This window comes from Ambystoma mexicanum, chromosome 3p, assembly GCF_040938575.1.
Source record: "Ambystoma mexicanum isolate Mex_15411 chromosome 3p, UKY_AmexF1_1, whole genome shotgun sequence".
NCBI classification, from domain to species: Eukaryota; Metazoa; Chordata; class Amphibia; order Caudata; family Ambystomatidae; genus Ambystoma; species Ambystoma mexicanum.
The window spans coordinates 35558857-35578897 of NC_090925.1; positions in this window are offsets into that span (position 1 = coordinate 35558857).

Here is a 20041-nt window from a genome sequence, read left to right on the forward strand (position 1 = left end):
GCCTGCACATGGTGAGAGAGGAAGTGCCAAAGAAGGGGGCAGAAAAGGAAAAGTCCCAAAGCAAGTGGCTAGATCGAACCACCAAGCAGAAGGCGGAGGCTTAAATGGAGTAGTACCTGATTCAAGGTGCAGGCACAACACAAAGTAGAGAGTAGAACAAACACATGCCTCGACCAAGAAGGCAAGGGGAAGAGAAGGTTGCCTGGAGACTAACAGAGGAAAGAAGACCACAGAGTATCCCTGTAAGTGTTGGGGAGTACTTTAAACATCCCCAAATATCCTGCCACGCTCAATAAAAGAGGTAAAAGACATGTCCTTGTTGCGACTTGTCTCAATATGTAGATTGGGGTCTCCCAGATACGGAGGGCTTGCACTTCCTCTTGAGAGCCCCTGCATGTTTACCTGTTTTAAACAGGCAGTGAATGCTCTCCTCCTCTTGGTCTCCAAACAGATTGGACCCCAGGTAGGCATTCTTAAGGGAAGCCGCCTTCTGGGATCTTTCCTTATTCTACCCCATTATTCTACCCCATTAAGTGTAAATGTCATCTTTTCATCAATGTCACTCCCATTGTTAGCACAGAAGGTGTACCAATGGATGGCTAGGCATTTGCCTTGGTTTATTGTTGCTACGAGTCACGTCAACTCAATAAAACATGTCATTCATCTGATCATTATCCAAGTGCTGTAATAAAAAAACATGTAATGAAATCAATAGAAGCAACTTGTTACAGATCTTGCATACACTATGTGAAATGAACATTCAAGTTCAGATAATCACCAGCATGCTGAGCCCGCTACTTCCATGGCTTCTCTAACTCCTTCCCTCTCGCCCTCCCTTGCTAAGGCCCCCACCTGCCGCTGCGACTGGCCGCCTGGACCTGTATGAGTCATACAGAGCACCAGGCCCTCCTTGATAAGTATATATCAACACTCCCAGTCCCAAACCAGCACTGCCCTTCCAGGCCCCCTTACCTGACTAGCTTGGTTGGTTGGGCATCCTTCCCAAGTTTGGTCGACCACTTGTTCTCACACTTAGATGGTGGTCCACCCCCGGCAACCCCGGGCACTTGCCCTCTGGCCTTCTCCCAGCACTTGTGTAGCTTCTGGTCACTTTCTTCCTTATTCCCCTCCCTCTGCATTGAATGCCCGCTCCCCTGACTGTCACTTACCTCGCTCTGCCCTCCCTCACCACTACCCTCTCCCCTGTACTTCTTGTTACTGCACTTGCACGATCCAAATGTCACAAGAACTAGCAAGATGGTTTTTGTCGTTTATCTCCCTCCCTCCTTTTTTGTTTGTGGCATCTGGAAACACCTTCTTGCTGTATAATTAGGGCAGGTTTTAAACCAAATTGTATTGTAGGTGCCCTTCTGGCGAGCACCCATTCTCAACATATAAACAGTGTACGGCAAACAAGACCACACAGCTCGCTTTACTGTGGCCCAATTCAACAGTTGCCCATGTTATGCTACCTGAAGTAGAGGTTCCAGCCTTTTTAGTCTGAGTGGGGCATGACTTGGGCAAAGCAACAGGAAATTAGGTGTTTATTCAATCCACATCCAACAAGCAGAAAGGCAAATACATATATTACGATTTTTCCAATTCCCTTCTAAGAATAACACTATGACACCAACAAAGATGCTCAATTGGAGCCGTTTCATGATATAAAAGAAGCAATACCTATTGTAGATGAGGAAAAAGTTCTCAAAAGCTATAAAACGATCATGAATTGTCTGCTATTTCTTCTAGACCAACATATGCCTAAAGAAAACAAGCAGCCTCTTCCTGCAAGTTCTCCAGCCCCTCCAAAAGGATCTCTAACTAAAGCAGGTAGGATGGAACCTTCATAGAGAGGTGCACTAGGCATGGGATGTGAAACGCTCTGGAAGATCTGGCATGTTGGAAGCTGTAGTTGTGTTTGAAAATTCTGCCATTTAATATGTGACTATGGTGCAAAGAGATGTGAGAAGATTGATTGGAATGCAGTGCCCACACAATCCTTCAAGGGTTCCAATGGTCCAGATACATTATAAAAACATCCATCCCACATCTCCTACTCTGAAAGTGTTACTGGCTATATGATACTTCCATCTGCAGAAGACTGACAATGCACTACATATTGAGAGATCAACTGTGCATAAACTACAAACAGGTCATATATGACCACTCTCACCCCATGATATCACCACCAAATCCTCCACCTTCTTAATTCCTACCACTTAATTCTCTGCACCATCAATTTCTAATGTTCATATCATCTCCTTTTCTGTCCAAACTCCCCCCACCTCCTTCTCCTCACCCTCACCTTCTGATGTCACTACCTTTCATAGCCACAGGCCCCTGAACACAAAAACCACACCATCTAGTGATGGGGGCAATGGGTTACTTGACTCACTTATGTCCCTTTGGGACCCATAAACACAGGGGCCCTGGTTGGTGTCAGTCCTGGCGCCAGGCTCACATAGAGATGTCAGCAGGAACACTTTATTTCAATGCTGGAGTGCTTTTACTTTATTTCAGTGCAGGAGTGCATTTATTTTACAAGAACTTTCCAGGAGCTGAAAGCCTTTATTCCAGAGAACATCCTCTTATGCTGACTCATTGGGTGTGGCTCCCTAGGCCTGGTCTTCGTGTGCTGACTCATTGGGTGTGGCAAGGTGTGGCAGGCTGAACCTGGTGGGCGTGGCTTCAGAAGCTCAGCTATATAAACTGCTCCTTCCTTAAGGCCAGTGCTTTGCGTTACTGTGCACTCGCGTGCAACGTGCTGCTCACCGCCGCTTGGACCAGTTTACTTACCTTTGAAACCAGGCGTTCTCCTGCATACTCACCTCCAGGAAACCAGTGCTTCATCGCTTCCTCTGCAGACTCATCTCCTGACATCCAGTGATCTTGATCCCGATGCCGCAGCACCGCACTCAGCATCCACGAACTCGCACCCTGTGAAGAAGAAGAAAGACAAGGTTGGAACATCCGTCCAAGGGTTGCGCCGCATTTTCACCCCGTGCACCTCCTAGTTAACAATTTACCAGCTACTATACCACTGCAGCTTTGTTCCTCATTCCCTCTGGCTGCCGCCTGGAGCTCCGCAGCTTCTGCCGGGCCAGCAACATCACCTGCCAGGGAAGAAAGCAAAAGAGCAAACATCAAAAGTGGAACAGACAGCAATACAAGACAACAAACTTTACAATACAACAAAAACATGTGCGGAAAGACAAAGGCAAACAGGAACACTTACCTGAAGTATAGTGGCTTAGTCGCAGCAGGACTGAGCTACCACGTGCAAGGGACCAGTGAAGGAACTCCTTCCAGATCATACTAGCGCCCCTGCCAGAAGCAGCAGGAAGGAGTGCTCACCAAAACGAATCAACAGGTGAGCTTTCCTGGGACAGCGCATCCCACGGGTACCACGGTTTGGGAGAAGGGTTCTGGAAGGGGATCAGGTGCACAAATTGGCATACTCACGCCCCCTATTCTCCACGCAGGAGCAGTCCCGAGCAGCATCACCTATTCCCACCAGTCACCGCATAAGCACAGAGCAACCTCACCCCCAGGAGGGCTGCAACTATGCCCCAATGCCTCCGCAGAGACCAGTTGAGCGTAATAGAATGCAAAGCCTCTTTGAATCTCTGCCTGGGCATTATGGAAACTTCTGAAATGGACCGGTTGGCCCAATTACTGGGAGAGTTATGGGCTGAAGTTCATGCCTCAAGACAGGAAACCATTGCCCTAAGGAGGGATCTAATTGTGAACTGGGAGCAGACAGATGAACTAGCAAGGCAAATGCTCCAGACAGTTCCCACTGCCGGGGTATGCCCCTCCTGCCGTGCCTCCAAAGCCCACGCCAGTACAAGTTCTTCTTCCAGGGGGGGTTCCCCTGGACCCACCAGAACGCTTCACAGGTGATCCGAATAAGTACGCCATCTTTATAAATCAATGTCGCCTACATTTCTTGTGCAGACCTGGGGCATTCCCCACCAATCAAGCGAGAGTGGCATTTGTAAAATCAAGCGAGAGTGGCATTTGTAAAATCATATTTGCGAGGTAGTGCAGCGGACTGGTCAGTACCCTTGGTAAACCAGGATGATCCTTTGTTTCGAGACTTCAGAGGTTTCCAGAGTGAAATGGAGAAACTATTTGCACAGCACTCTCAAAGGCAGGCTCTGGACAGTGAACTGTTATCACTACGGCAGGGTAATCAAGACTTACTAACATATATCACTTCCTTCAATCGTCTGATAGCACAAACTAACTGGTCAGAAGAGAAAACAACTACGCTCTTTTACCGAGGCTTGTGAGGGGAACTTAAGGACGCCTTAGCATAAGTGGTAAATCCCCCGGAAAAATGTGCTGAATACAGACCAGCAGCTCGATCACAGAATGCAGGATCTGAAGATGGATCAGGCCAAGGCTGAGGGGCGGTTGGTCTATGTGCGACCCCATGATAATCAAACCAAATCACACGATCAGTCCAAACCAATGCATATCGGAGGCTTGTGGAGCCCATTCACCAAGGCAGAAAGGGAGAAAAGGAGAGAGAAGCAGCTTTGTTTGTACTGTGATAAGGCAGGTCACTATCTCTGAGAATGCCCGGTGAAACCACCCAGGAAAGCAGTTAGAGCAACTGACAAAGGTGAAGAAGAAGAACAGGACTCAGGAAAACTCCAACGCCCAGTAAGCGTAGGGGTCCACTTGTCGAGCGGTGAAAAGGAACCTATACAGACCTCACATCTAGTCATCCCTGTGCTTCAGTATCTGGCAAATGGCTTAATTTGTCCGTCCAAGTCCCCTGCATCCTCGCCCCTCTTTTTTATGCCTAAAAAGCAGGGAGACCTGAGAACTCGCATTGACTACAGAGCACTTAACCAGATTACGGTAAAAAAACTGCTACCCGTTACTGCTTATCCCCAAGCTCTTTAAATCAAAAACACTCAGATATATACAAAACTAGACTTACAAGGGGCCATATCATCTAGTAAGAGTAAAAAAAGGAAACGAGTGGAAGATGGCCTTTCGCACAAAATACGGCCTTTATGAATATCAGGTTATGCCCTTTGGACTATGCAATGCCCCGGTGGAGTTCCAATTTTTCATGAATGACGTGCTCCGCGAACTGCTGGACGTCTGCGCTCTTGTCTATATTGAAGACATTCTTATCTATTCGACCACCAAGGAGGACCACGTCAACCATGCCCGTGCATTTTTGGAGAAACTGCGCCAACACCGGCTATATGCCAAATTGGAGAAATGCTTCTTTCATGTGACAGAGGTAGAATTTCTAGGCTTTATTCACACTCCACGGGGCATACGCATGGACACGCGCAAGGTAGACGCTATCCTTAACTGGCCCTCACGACATCCATAAAGGGAGTACAGAGTGTACTCGGGTTCGCAAACTTTTATCGCTGGTTCATTCCCGGGTTCTCCCAGATCTTCCACCCAATCACCTCTTAACTACAGAAAAATAAACAATTTTATTGGTCCGCAGAGGCAGAGAAAGCCTTCCAGGAGCTAAAACAAGCATTTACCATAGCACCAAGTATACAGCATTCTCGACCAGTACTACCACACGTGGTCGAAACTTATGCTTCAACATAGCAATGAAAGCAGTCCTGTCACAACGAGACCCCGAAATAGGTCAGTTGCATCCCGTAGCATTCTGGTCTCGCAAGTTTTCGGCCCCTGAATTGAATTATGCAATCACTGATGAAGAACTGTTAGCAATTAAGCAGCGTTCAAAGCCTGGAGACATTATCTTCTTGGAGCTAGACATACAGTCACTGTCGTCATGGATCATCAAAATCTTCAATATCTGAAGACTGCTAAAGCGCAATCATCATGTCAACTCCGCTGGGATCTCTTCTTTGCTGAGTAAGACTTTGTCATCACCTATAGACCCGGAGTACGCAATGGAAAAGCGGACGCCCTGTCTCACATTAGTGAGGGACAAGATGCATTCAGTACACCAGACCCCAAGGCCATCTTCCCTGAAGGACGAATCCAAGGCATGATTGCTGCAACCACCACACTAGACAACTTAAAATCTGACCTGCAACACTTGAGTCCACCAGCGCAACAGGAATTGCTAGGGAAGGGAGACCGGTATACGATCGTGGACAACCTAACATACTACCAAGGATGATTGTACATCCCGGATAAGAAATTACAGAATCAAATCATCGCAAACTATCACGATTCATTAGTAGAAGTGCATCCAGGAATAGCCAAAACCCAAGCTAAAATAAAGAAAAATTTCTGGTGGCCAACTTGCCGAAAGGACATTGTCCAGTTCATCGCAACCTGTGGCACATGTGCACAACACAAGTCCCAAAAACAAAGTCCTGCAGGTCTGCTACGTCCTATAGAAGTACCCCCAGCACCTTTGCATATGCTATCAATGGATTTTATTACAGACCTTCCCTCCTGTAACGGATACAATACCATATTAGTCGTCATAGATCTGTTTTCCAAAATGGCCCACTTTATTCCCCTGAAAGGTCTCCCAACTGCTTCTACTCTGGCTACCGTGTTTTTGTAATAGATCGTCCGGCTCAGCTATCTAGAGCTTCTGTGTCCTCTTTTTAGGGGCTATGTGGGTGAGGACTAGTCAACAAAAGGTATATAAGTACCCACAATACAGCTTCCTTTTTCCTCTGTTTAGGTGAGTTCTTCAGATGCCTTTAGACATATTCATGTATACCCCTTGACCATTAAAAAAGCGGCAAGTAACCATGTGTTATCCAAAAATATATAAATACTTTTTAATGTTTTATCATAACCAATCACTAATATCAGAACATCCATAGAAGCCTGTTCCTTCCCCGTATCGAGGCTACGCGGAGCGGAGATAATCAAACACAGAGTCGCAGGAGGCACAATACATTAGGCCCTTGGGAAACTTTGGCTGCAGCCGCCAACAAGCGCAGTAATATGAAGAATCATGCCCTTCACGCGCACTGAAAATAAAAAGAAAGGATTGTGTTCTAAGCAAGTGCGACTGAACTAAACTGGTAGCAGGGGGACCATCACCGACGCAGGTTCCTTGAAAGAAAATGATGGGTCATTCACAGAGCCCGTAATACTTGAAGACTAATGATAAAGAGAAATACACATACGGCCAGCATCATATGAAGGCATACAAAGAAATGGGTTCACAGGTTCCCATCCAAATTGATATCAGACCGAGTAACTCAGGTTGACTCTGCATTCTGGAAAAAGTGTTGTAAAATTGCCAAAATAGACCTCTGGTTATCTACAAGCCATCACCCCCAAGCCGATGGCCAGACCGAATGGACTAACCAGACCCTCGAGCGATACATAAGGTGTATGCTGCAACAAACCAAGGATACTTGGAAGGAAATACTTTGGTTAACAGAATACGCATATAACAACTCCATTTACACCAGTACGGGACAAAGTCCATTCCACATAGTGTACGGTCAACATCCACGGACATCCATTTTCGACCCACTCGAATCATTAGGAATGCCCGCTGTAACGACCTTACACAAAACTATCACCAAGGTTTTTAAGGAAGCAGCAGAGCATCTTGCCAGAGCCAAATAGAAACAGATGCAGTTTGCGGATCGACACCGAAGGGAAGCTCCCAACTACCAAGTCGGAGACAAGGTTTGGTTAGCATCCAAAAACAACCCCCTGAAAGGACCAAGGGTGTTCCATCCCAGACATCTGGGACCCTACACTATCAAGGCTGTGATCAACACTGCGGCCATGAAATTAGAATTACCGGCCCACATACGGATCCACCGGGTGTTTCATGTCTCCCTCCTAAAACCATTGAGACCAGGTACTTGGATCGATACTCCACCGGACCCCGAAATAGTTGAAGGAGAAAGAGAATACAGAGTTAAAAGGATCCTAGACTCTAAGATGGTCCAGTCCAAGTTATACTACCTTATAGACTGGAAAGGTTATGGACCCCAAGATCGGACCTGGGAACCTGGTGAGCATGTCCACACTACACGATTAATCAGGCAGTTCCACCGCAATAACCCCACTAAACCAGAGTAGATCTCGCCTCTGCAGGTGCCTCCCTCTGGAATGGCCTCCCTGACCACCTGAAGTTCGGAAGCAGTTCAAAACGTTCCTCTTCTCCTCAGCTTTCTCTCTCTCCCTCCCATGCTGGCCTACCTGACCTACCTGTCTGCTGTACCAACTGGTTGTTTGGCTACCTTCAGAGTCTCACTGAGTCCAGACTGTTTCTTGATCAGTCATCCTTGCACTGCCTCTGGGGCTACCACACACTTAGGATCTGTAACTGTAGCCCTACAGTCTATTGTTTCCTTGCACTACCCAGAACCACCCTGTCCTGGCTGCACTTACTCAGAGCATTGCTGCCCTGTTTCTCCCTCCCCTCTCCCTTGCACTCCCCCTTCCCTTTCCCCTTGCACTTCTCGTTCTTGCACTTGCACGATCTGAATAACACAAGGCCTAGTAAGATTGTTTGTCTTGTCCTCCCTCTATCTTACCTCCCTTGTCTTGTTGCGCCTAGAAACACTTGTTTAAAGGCGCGTTATAAATGACTTGTATCATATCATTTCATCACAGATGGCCAGAAAAATATACAATGCCACAGTATGAAGCGGATAGACTGGCAGCGCCCAAATGCCAGTCTAGCCAGGTAATTACACTTAGCAGGACTGCTTTATCAGAAATGCCCAGTTAAAAAAAGTCATACCAAACTGAGGAATTACTAGACTGGACATGGACAACCTTTATGATGTGTTGCACAAACCCCACCCCACACATCCCCTCTCCCCCCCACCACTACCCCAAACTCAGCTCATTGGCCCAGAATTACCTCCATGTCCGTCTTCCTTGTCCAAGGGTTTATGTATGAGGCTCCTTGTCTCATAGGTAAGTACTGGGATGAGGCAGAGTCAGACTAGGAGTAATGAAGATTAAAGATAGCAAAGCCAGGCATTACCTACATGTACCTCTTCCTCATCCCAGTACTTATTTATGAAGCAGAGTGCCTCATACACAAGTACTGCCTCATAAACAAGTACTGGGACGAGGAAGAATAGGGCTAGGATTAATGAAGATACCAATAAGTAATCAAGGCATTAAACACAAGTAGTGGTGCAACACCATTGCGTTGACTGGGATTCAGCACTCCCCCCCCCCCTGAAACGTTGGGCTATGTTGACTTGACCTGGCTGACCTTCAGAGCAGTTGACGGACAGAACAGGACACAGATGTTAAACGACACCTGCGTTTCGGTGTTAACAAGAGCCCAGCAATTACTAACATAAAGCAATTCACTGTTAGTACCTGCATTCAAATGCCAAATTTTTTGGGCAATTGAAATCGTGATGTGGGTTTAGTACTTGGAGCGATGGGAAGGGTACAGAGGGAACGGGACACCACTCATTCTCACAGCATTCCATAAATGGGTTCTTTCAGCCTGAAAGGAGACAGTTAACTGCTTGTAACATTGAAGCTGAACTAGAATAGTCTCATTAAAATGCGTAAAGAAATTAGATGTCCCCCACAAATAAGTTTGCCCCTTCCCCACCGCCCGTGAAGTTAGCGCCTATCCCAACATTTGAAGGGTTATCCTCCCTGACATGTAGGTTTTGTTGTGCACCTGAACACAAGCACACACACCATTCACTATATACACACACGCACACCCAGTCATCCATACATTTAAGTGTGCACTCTTTCACCGTACACTCACACACACCCAGGAACCCACCCATACATTTAAGTGTACACCCTTTCATCATAAACTCACACAGGCAGCCACCTATACATTTAAGTGTGAACCCTTTCACCATACAGGCTCACCCGAGGCAGCCACAGGTACATTTAAGTGTGCACCCTTTCACTGTACACTCACACAGGCAACAACCTATACATTTATGTGTGCACCCTTTCACCATACACTCACACATGGGGTTGAGGGGAGCCCTATTACTTCAAAAATAAATGGTTTCTTTTTGAAGTCACTCTGACTTCATAAAGAAATGATTTCCGTTAAGGACTGAACCATAATGGAAATAATGGGCCTTGTTACAAGGGTATGGCAAAGCAAACCTAAATTAGAACAAAGCGCTTGCACCATGCAATAGGTGAACGGAGGGGCTTGTCTCGTTCCATGCAGTCGACCACCAGACCCGACTCTTAAATTTAAGAGCATGCCGCAACAGCGATGCATCTGACTACATGAGATTTATCTCACAGGAGCTAAGACACTTGTTCAACAATTTTAAGCCTCAGATGAAGAGCAAGGACTGCTCGAAACACGTGTCAGGCTGTCTCAGTACAAAATAAATCTGCAATTGCAGCAGTGTGTAGTATTATTGTGTGCCGGCGCAGCAAGACTGGAACCCTTTCTTTTGTCTCATTACAAGGGTGGCGCTCCCGTAATGAAGGGTGGCGGTAAGGGACCGGCACCCTTCATTACGGGAGCGCCGATTATGAGGTGCCCTTCGCGGGACCCGGACCAGACGTCTGGTAAAACCAGACATCTTTTCCTGGTCCCGCGAGGGGAAGAGGGAGGTAATAACGGGCCCTTCGTAATGTGCCCGTTATTACCTCCCTCCACATTCCCGTTGAGCCCTTTGGGGGCTCAAATGGGAATGGGGAATGGTGTTGTAACGAGTCCGCCATGGTGGAATGGGGAAATACCGCCCCATTCCAAGGTTGGCGGGGCGCGGTATTTCCCCATTTCACCATGGCCCTTCCCCATTCCCATTTTCGCCCCATAGGGCTCAATGGGACTGTTGAAGGTGCTTAGTACGGTACCGCAAATCGCGGTAACGTAATTAGCACCGAGGTCCCTTTGCGGCACCCTACTTTGATGGCTGGGAATACCAGTCGTTAAGGTCGGGTCCCGCAAGGGGACCTCGTAATCAGTCGTTAAGGGTTTAACGGCACCAACACCTTTTACGGTGCCGTTAAACCCTTAAGGCCAGGGTCGTAATGACCCCCAATGTCTTTATGAATGCAGAGTGAATTCAATAAGATTTTAAAAAGTATGATTTTTTTAAGTGGGGCCCCCTCCCAGGACATGTGCTGGCGGGCCCCACGCAGCACAGGGGCTAAGGGGGCCCCTGTTACGCCAGTGCTCCATGGAGTAAACGTAGATAAGGACGCACATCCACTGGATGGCTGATCCATTTTGTTAGCAGGTAGGAAAAATACTATACCGATAATGGCTGTCAGGTTTGATCGAAGCCAGGGCTGTTACCTTGTGGTTGGGACATTACCACGCTGGGCCTGGCATCCATGAATGTCATTAGTGGGTGCGAAAGCACACTTGCTCCAGATCCTATCTGGAGGTAAAATAGTCCAATCCAAGATTGCCACCAAGTATAGAAGCCAGGGGCATTCGAGACTGAGGACCTTTTCGTTTTCCATGGAACCCATTAGGTGCAGAGGAGCCGGGGCGTACCCCGAGGTAAGTGAGGGCAGTTGGAAGTTTGAAATTAGGTTTGGGGGAAAGGCCGGTGCAATAGACGGTTGGGGGTTTGGGTGTGTACAATTAGGAAGGAAAGGCAGGTGGCGCTGTGGTATATGAATGAATAATGCCCAAATTACGCTATTACCTTAAGTGTCAAAATGACCCCCTATAACAATTATATTAAAAAAAGACAGTCACAAGGGGGCACGGATGGGGTGGTGTTCAAACAGTTAGGATGCATGCTGAGCAGTCGAAAAGCAGAGCTTCAGGGTATATGGGTATGGTAGTACGCAACAATTGAAGTTTAGCATTCTAGTTGGTTTGTCACTGCTTTGTTTTCTGTTTCTTTGCATATTAAATAACCAATTCAGTATTTGTTTAAAATGATATCATGAACATTTAGGTTCTCCTTTTCAAATAAGCAGGGGGGACAAATGAAAGCATAACATTGCTTTGACACTTCCATATGTTTCACTTCAGCTAATAGTTGTACCTGTGCAAGGCGTAGGAGGACAGCAAAGCAGAGTTGGCATTGCTGCTTTACTTTCCTCTTCCGTCTTGGCAGAGCTCTTGTTTTTACGCCTGCATGGCATTTTCCTGCAGGCGTAAAACATAAGGCGGCTAATTTTTTATGTGGGTGTAATGTCAACGCAAGGTTTAAAAGGCGCGAGTACGGCTTTTAGGCCTTCCATCAACATGCTCCAGCATTTGCACCAGCGTGAAAATGCATGGGGATCCCTATGGAGCCAGCCTGCCTTATGGGGATCCATTGTAAATGAATGGCAGGCAGAGTTTAATTGTAATTGTGAACTCTGCCTGACATGAGAGCATGGTAGGCAGCATTTACTAATTTGCCTGGCAGAGTTCAAAAGCGCGGGGCCAAAGGCTGCGTACACATACCATGCACATTTGCACTCTGCTGTGCAAATTGCCAAAATGTGGTGGCGGGGAGCAGCCTACATGTATCTCTACATGCAGCGGCTCCGCACAGCCAAATTCCGCAATGGAGCAAAATTAGCTCTAATGATTCCAATGGAATACGCCTTAAGACCAGATGGATTCCATTATAAGAAACTGTTTCCAAAGCATTACTTGAAGGCAGCATTTTAGCCCTCTAAAAGCGTAGAGTAAAGGTGATTGAGTCTTCATGCAGGCTTCAAGAAGGAGGCCATCTTGAAAGACACTTTGCTGTGTGAGTGTTTTCCCAGATGGCCTCCTGAGTGCTTGAGTACATCATTGGGGGTTACAGTTTTGCCTACCTGGTAAGGGGGTTGTGCAATGTTTGAGAGGGTGAGCAAGCAGGTCTACCATTCTACGGCTGAGCCTAAGCAGCGCCTTTCTGAGCATAAAGTCATGTTTTGCGACACTATGGCCCTCATTACAACACCGGCGCTAAACCATGGCGCTATTAGCACCATGGTTGGTGCAGGTGTTGTAACGGGTCCGCCATGGTTCAATGGGGATTTACCACCCCATTCCCCACACCATGGCCCTCCCCCATTCCCATTTTCGCCCCATAGGGCTCTATGTAGACCTATGTAGACCAGCCGTTAAGGTCGTGTCCTGGAAAGGGACCTTGTAGTAAGGCGCCGTTAAACACTTAGCTCCAGGGTCGTAATGAGGCCCTATGATATCAACAGAAATGCTCATTTGCAGCCATAAAAAAAAGCAGTACTATATATGGCTTTTTCATATCAGCTACCATGGATAAGGAAAGGGTGTTCACAAGATGTAAAAAGGCCATTAATCTCTGCTTTCTATCCTAGACCAACATGTGCCTGCACAAAGCAAGAAACCTCTTCCTGCAAGTTCTCCCCCGCCTTCAAAAGCAGCTGTAACTAAAGCAGGTAAGATGGCAACTTTGCAGAGAGGCGCAGCACGCTTGGAATGTGAAATGCAGGGAAAGATCTGAAAAAAAGTCTACCATTCAATATAGAACCATGTTGGGAAGAGTGGGGAGAGCATTGAAAGGAATGGGTCTTTCCTACAATCCAACAATGATAAACGCGCTCCTTGTAAAAAGCTCAGACTTGGCCAGTCGAAGTAAGCCAACATCTCCTACTCTGGACATGCTACTGGGTGTATGATACATTCCTGGCTCACACAGATCAACTGCGCACGAACTAAAGATCATGAATAAGTCACGTATCCTGCATGGTGAATTCGATATGTTCAAGCCATGTCCTGCAAAATTGGTTAATTTCAAACTTGGGAATTCCAGACAAAATAGCGATCAACGTTGCTGACAAGTAACTTAGAATATAGTCCAATTAGGACCCCGGAAATTGCAGCCCGAATTCCCTTGCAATTTTCTGAAGCCAATGAGGCGAGACCCAAAGAGACACTCCTTACCTTATATTACATTTTCAGGAGTTCTTTATTTCCAGTCCGGATATATGTACGACTCTGTTGACCACCTCTGAGCCAATCGGAGTGCTTAGAATGCAGTCAATTACTTGTCATGCCACGCATTCTGATTTCAGCTGTAACAGGAAAAAGAATTTCTCAGTATTCAAGAAGTGATCATACACTTTCAAAACAAGATTTCTATAAACAAGTCGCTCCCTTTCAGCGAGTCATATGCTGAATATTGTAGTAAAACAACCGAGACTTTAAAAATGATTACCAATGATTATACTGAATCAAAACATACTGAATACTTTCTTATTGAATATTTGTTAACGAATGTATTATTATTTCCATGCATAAATAACACATTTATTATTATACTTTTAAGCGAAGGTATCAAAATGAAAACACTTCTAAACAAATATTTAATATGTGTATTCTTTTTTTACTATTAAATGTTAATTTCGATTGCTATTGCAATGTACTTGATATATGATATGATATGGCATGTATAACGCGCCTATGCACAGGTGTTTCAAGGCGCGACGAGGCAAGGGAGGGGGAACAGAGGGTGGACAGAGACAACGATCCTACGAGGCCAGGTGACATTCAGATCACGCAAGTGCAAGGGAAGGAGGGGGATTACAGGGGGAGGGGGAGTGCAGTACATGGGATAGTAAATAACAAGATAAATAAAAGAACAGCCAGCTGGTGGCAAGTGCGGGGGGGGGCAGACATAAGTGCTGGTGTGGGTGTCTTCAACCGGAAACTGCCACGCCATTTTTGGAATGCAGTCTGCCTGTCATTGGTCGCTTGTGGAGCCACGTAGGCCACGGGCAGTAGGAATGGCTGCTACAAAAAGATCTATGTGTGTATGTGTTTGGGATTTATAGAGTGGAGACCGAGCTGGGAATCAGTGGATCGCTATACAAAACAAGCATTGGCAATGCCAATAGTTTGGGTGTTTACTGATGTTATTTGCCTGTTGCATTTATGGGCACCTGCGTGCAAGGAGGAGAGTGCAACGTTTTAAAAGAGGATGTGATGGGGGTGCAGAATGATAAGGGGAATAGAGCAAGGGAGGAAGCCACTAATAGAGGGAGCCATTGATGATGAGTTAGAGAATGAGAAGGGGAATAGAGCAAGGGAGGAAGCCATTGATAGAGGGCCCCATTGATGATGAGTTAGAGAATGAGATGGGGAATAGATCAAGGGAGGAAGCCATTGATGGAGGGAGCCATTGATGATGAGCAAGGGAATGAGAAGGAGAATAGAGCAAGGGAGGAAGCCATTGATCGAGGGTGCCATTGATGATGAGCAAGAGAAGGAGATGGGGAATGGAGAGAGGGAGGAAGCCATTAATAGAGGGAGCCATCGATGATGAGAAAGAGAAGGGGAATAGAGCAAGGGAGGAAGCCATTGATAGAGAGCGCCATCGCTCATGAGCAAGAGAATGAGATGGAGAATAGATGAAGGGAGGAAGCCATTGATAGAGAGCGCCATCGATGATGAGCAAGAGAATGAGATGGGGAATATAGCAAGGGAGGAAGCCATTGATAGAGAGCGCCATTGATGATGAGCAAGAGAATGAGAAGGGAAATAGAGCAAGGGAGGAAGCCATTGATAGGGAGCGCCATTGATGATGAGCAAGAGAATGAGATGGGGAATAGAGCAAGGGAGGAAGCCATTAATCGAAGGCACCATTGATGATAAGCAAGAGAATGAGAAGGGGAATAGAGCAAGGGAGGAAGGTATTGATCGAGGGCACCATTGATGATGAGCAAGAGAATGAGATAGGGAATAGAGCAAGGGATGAAGCCATTGATCGAGGGAGCCATTGATGATGAGCAAGGGAATGAGAAGGAGAATAGAGCAAGGGAGGAAGCCATTGATCGAGGGCGCCATTGATGATGAGCAATATAATGAGAAGGGGAAAAGAGCAAGGGAGGAAGCCATTGATAGAGAGCACCATTGATGATGAGCAAGCAAATGAGATGGGGAATAGAGCAAGGGAGGAAGCCATTGATCGAGGGAGCCATTGATGATGAGCAAGAGAATGAGAAGGGGAATAAAGCAAGGGAGGAAGCCATTAATAGAGGGAGCCATCGATGATGAGCAAGAGAATGAGAAGGGGAATAGAGCAAGGGAGGAAGCTATAGATAGAGAGTGCCATCGATGATGAGCAATAGAATGAGATGGGGAATAGATCAAGGTAGGAAGCCATTGATAGAGAGCGCCATTGATGATGAGCAAGACAATGAGATGGGGAAAAGAGCAAGGGAGGAAGCCACTAATAGAGGGAGCCATCGATGATGAGCAAGAGAATGAGATGGGGAATATAGCAAGGGAGGAAGCCATTGATAGAGGGAGCCATTGATGATGAGCAAGAGAATGAGAAGGGTAATAGAGCAAGGGAGGAAGCCATTGATAGAGAGCACCATTGATGATGAGCAAGAGAATGAGAAGGGAAATAGAGCAAGGGAGGAAGCCATTGATAGGGAGCGCCATCGCTCATGAGCAAGAGAATGAGATCGAGAATAGATGAAGGGAGGAAGCCATTGATAGAGAGCGCCATTGATGATGAGCAAGAGAATGAGATGGGGAATATAGCAAGGGAGGAAGCCATTGATAGAGGGAGCCATTGATGATGAGCAAGAGAATGAGAAGGGTAATAGAGCAAGGGAGGAAGCCATTGATAGAGAGCGCCATTGATGATGAGCAAGAGAATGAGAAGGGAAATAGAGCAAGGGAGGAAGCCATTGATAGGGAGAGGCATTGATGATGAGCAAGAGAACGAGATGGGGAATAGAGCAAGGGAGGAAGCCATTAATCGAAGGCGCCATTGATGATAAGCAAGAGAATGAGAAGGGGAATAGAGCAAGGGAGGAAGGTATTGATCGAGGGCGCCATTGATGATGAGCAAGAGAATGAGCTAGGGAATAAAGCAAGGGATGAAGCCATTGATCGAGGGAGCCATTGATGATGAGCAAGTGAATGAGAAGAAGAATAGAGCAAGGGAGGAAGCCATTGATCGAGGGCGCCATTGATGATGAGCAATATAATGAGAAGGGGAAAAGAGCAAGGGAGGAAGCCATTGATAGAGAGCACCATTGATGATGAGCAAGCAAATGAGATGGGGAATAGAGCAAGGGAGGAAGCCATTGATCGAGGGAGCCATTGATGATGAGCAAGAGAATGAGATGGGGAATAAAGCAAGGGAGCAAGCCAATAATAGAGGGAGCCATCGTTGATGAGCAAGAGAATGAGAAGGGTAATAGAGCAAGGGAGGAAGCTATAGATAGAGAGTGCCATTGATGATGAGCAAGAGAATGAGATGGGGAATAGATCAAGGGAGGAAGCCATTGATAGAGAGCGCCATTGATGATGAGCAAGACAATGAGATGGGGAAAAGAGCAAGGAGGAAGCCACTAATAGAGAGAGCCATTGATGATGAGCAAGATAATGAGAAGGGGAATAGAGCAAGGGAGGAAGCCATTGATAGAGAGCGCCATCGATGATGAGCAAGAGAATGAGATGGGGAATAGAGCAAGGGAGGAAGCCATTGACAGAGGGCCCCATTGATGATGAGCAAGAGACTGAGAAGGGGAATAGAGCAAGGGAGGAAGCCATTGATAGAGAGCGCCATCGATGATGAGCAAGAGAATGAGATGGGGAATAGAGCAGGGGAGGAAGCCATTGAGAGAGGGCGCCATTGATGATGAGCAAGAGAATGAGATGGGGAATAGAGCAAGGGAGGAAGCCATTAATAGAGGGAGCCATCGATGGTGAGCAAGAGAATGAGATGGGTAATAGAGCAAAGGAGGAAGCCATTGAGAGAGGGCGCCATTGATGATGAGCAAGAGAATGAGATGGGGAATAGAGCAAGGGAGGAAGCCATTAATAGAGGGAGCCATCGATGATGAGCAAGAGAATGAGAAGGGGAATAGAGCAAGGGAGGAAGCCATTGACAGAGAGCATCATCGATGATGAGCAAGAGAATGAGATGGGGAACAGACCAAGGGAGGAAGCCATTGATCGAGGGAGCCATTGATGATGAGCAAGAGAATGATAAGGGGAATAGAGCAAAGGAGGAAGCCATTGAGAGAGAGCGCCATTGATGATGAGCAAGAGAATGAGATGGGGAATAGAGCAAGGGAGGAAGCCATTAATCAAGGGCACCATTGATGATGAACAAGAGAATGAGATGGAAAATATAGCAAGGGAGGAAGCCATTGACAGAGGGAGCCATTGATGATGAGCAAGAGAATGAGAAGGGGAATAGAGCAAGGGAGGAAGCCATTGATAGAGAGCGCCATCGATGATGAGCAAGAGAATGAGATGGGGAATAGAGCAGGGGAGGAAGCCATTGAGAGAGGGCGCCATTGATGATGAGCAAGAGAATGAGATGGGGAATAGAGCAAGGGAGGAAGCCATTAATAGAGGGAGCCATCGATGGTGAGCAAGAGAATGAGATGGGTAATAGAGCAAAGGAGGAAGCCATTGAGAGAGGGCGCCATTGATGATGAGCAAGAGAATGAGATGGGGAATAGAGCAAGGGAGGAAGCCATTAATAGAGGGAGCCATCGATGATGAGCAAGAGAATGAGAAGGGGAATAGAGCAAGGGAGGAAGCCATTGACAGAGAGCATCATCGATGATGAGCAAGAGAATGAGATGGGGAACAGACCAAGGGAGGAAGCCATTGATCGAGGGAGCCATTGATGATGAGCAAGAGAATGATAAGGGGAATAGAGCAAGGGAGGAAGCCATTGATAGGGAGCGCTATCGCTCATGAGCAAGAGAATGAGATCGAGAATAGATGAAGGGAGGAAGCCATTGATAGAGAGCGCCATTGATGATGAACAAGAGAATGAGATGGAAAATATAGCAAGGGAGGAAGCCATTGATAGAGGGAGCCATTGATGATGAGCAAGAGAATGAGAAGGGTAATAGAGCAAGGGAGGAAGCCATTGATAGAGAGCGCCATTGATGATGAGCAAGAGAATGAGAAGGGAAATAGAGCAAGGGAGGAAGCCATTGATAGGGAGAGGCATTGATGATGAGCAAGAGAACGAGATGGGGAATAGAGCAAGGGAGGAAGCCATTAATCGAAGGCGCCATTGATGATAAGCAAGAGAATGAGAAGGGGAATAGAGCAAGGGAGGAAGGTATTGATCGAGGGCGCCATTGATGATGAGCAAGAGAATGAGCTGGGGAATAAAGCAAGGGATGAAGCCATTGATCGAAGGGAGCCATTGATGATGAGCAAGTGAATGAGAAGAAGAATAGAGCAAGGGAGGAAGCCATTGATCGAGGGCGCCATTGATGATGAGCAATATAATGAGAAGGGGAAAAGAGCAAGGGAGGAAGCCATTGATAGAGAGCACCATTGATGATGAGCAAGCAAATGAGATGGGGAATAGAGCAAGGGAGGAAGCCATTGATCGAGGGAGCCATTGATGATGAGCAAGAGAATGAGATGGGGAATAAAGCAAGGGAGGAAGCCATTAATAGAGGGAGCCCTCGATGATGAGCAAGAGAATGAGAAGGGTAATAGAGAAAGGGAGGAAGCTATAGATAGAGAGTGCCATTGATGATGAGCAAGAGAATGAGATGGGGAATAGATCAAGGGAGGAAGCCATTGATAGAGAGCGCCATTGATGATGAGCAAGACAATGAGATGGGGAAAAGAGCAAGGGAGGAAGCCACTAATAGAGAGAGCCATCGATGATGAGCAAGAGAATGAGAAGGGGAATAGAGCAAGGGAGGAAGCCATTGATAGAGAGCGCCATCGATGATGAGCAAGAGAATGAGATGGGTAATAGAGCAAGGGAGGAAGCCATTGACAGAGGGCCCCATTGATGATGAGCAAGAGACTGAGAAGGGGAATAGAGCAAGGGAGGAAGCCATTGATAGAGAGCGCCATCGATGATGAGCAAGAGAATGAGATGGGGAATAGAGCAGGGGAGGAAGCCATTGAGAGAGGGCGCCATTGATGATGAGCAAGAGAATGAGATGGGGAATAGAGCAAGGGAGGAAGCCATTAATAGAGGGAGCCATTGATGGTGAGCAAGAGAATGAGATGGGGAATAGAGCAAGGGAGGAATCCATTGAGAGAGGGCGCCATTGATGATGAGCAAGAGAATGAGATGGGGAATAGAGCAAGGGAGGAAGCCATTAATAGAGGGAGCCATTGATGATGAGCAAGAGAATGAGAAGGGGAATAGAGCAAGGGAGGAAGCCATTGACAGAGAGCATCATCGAT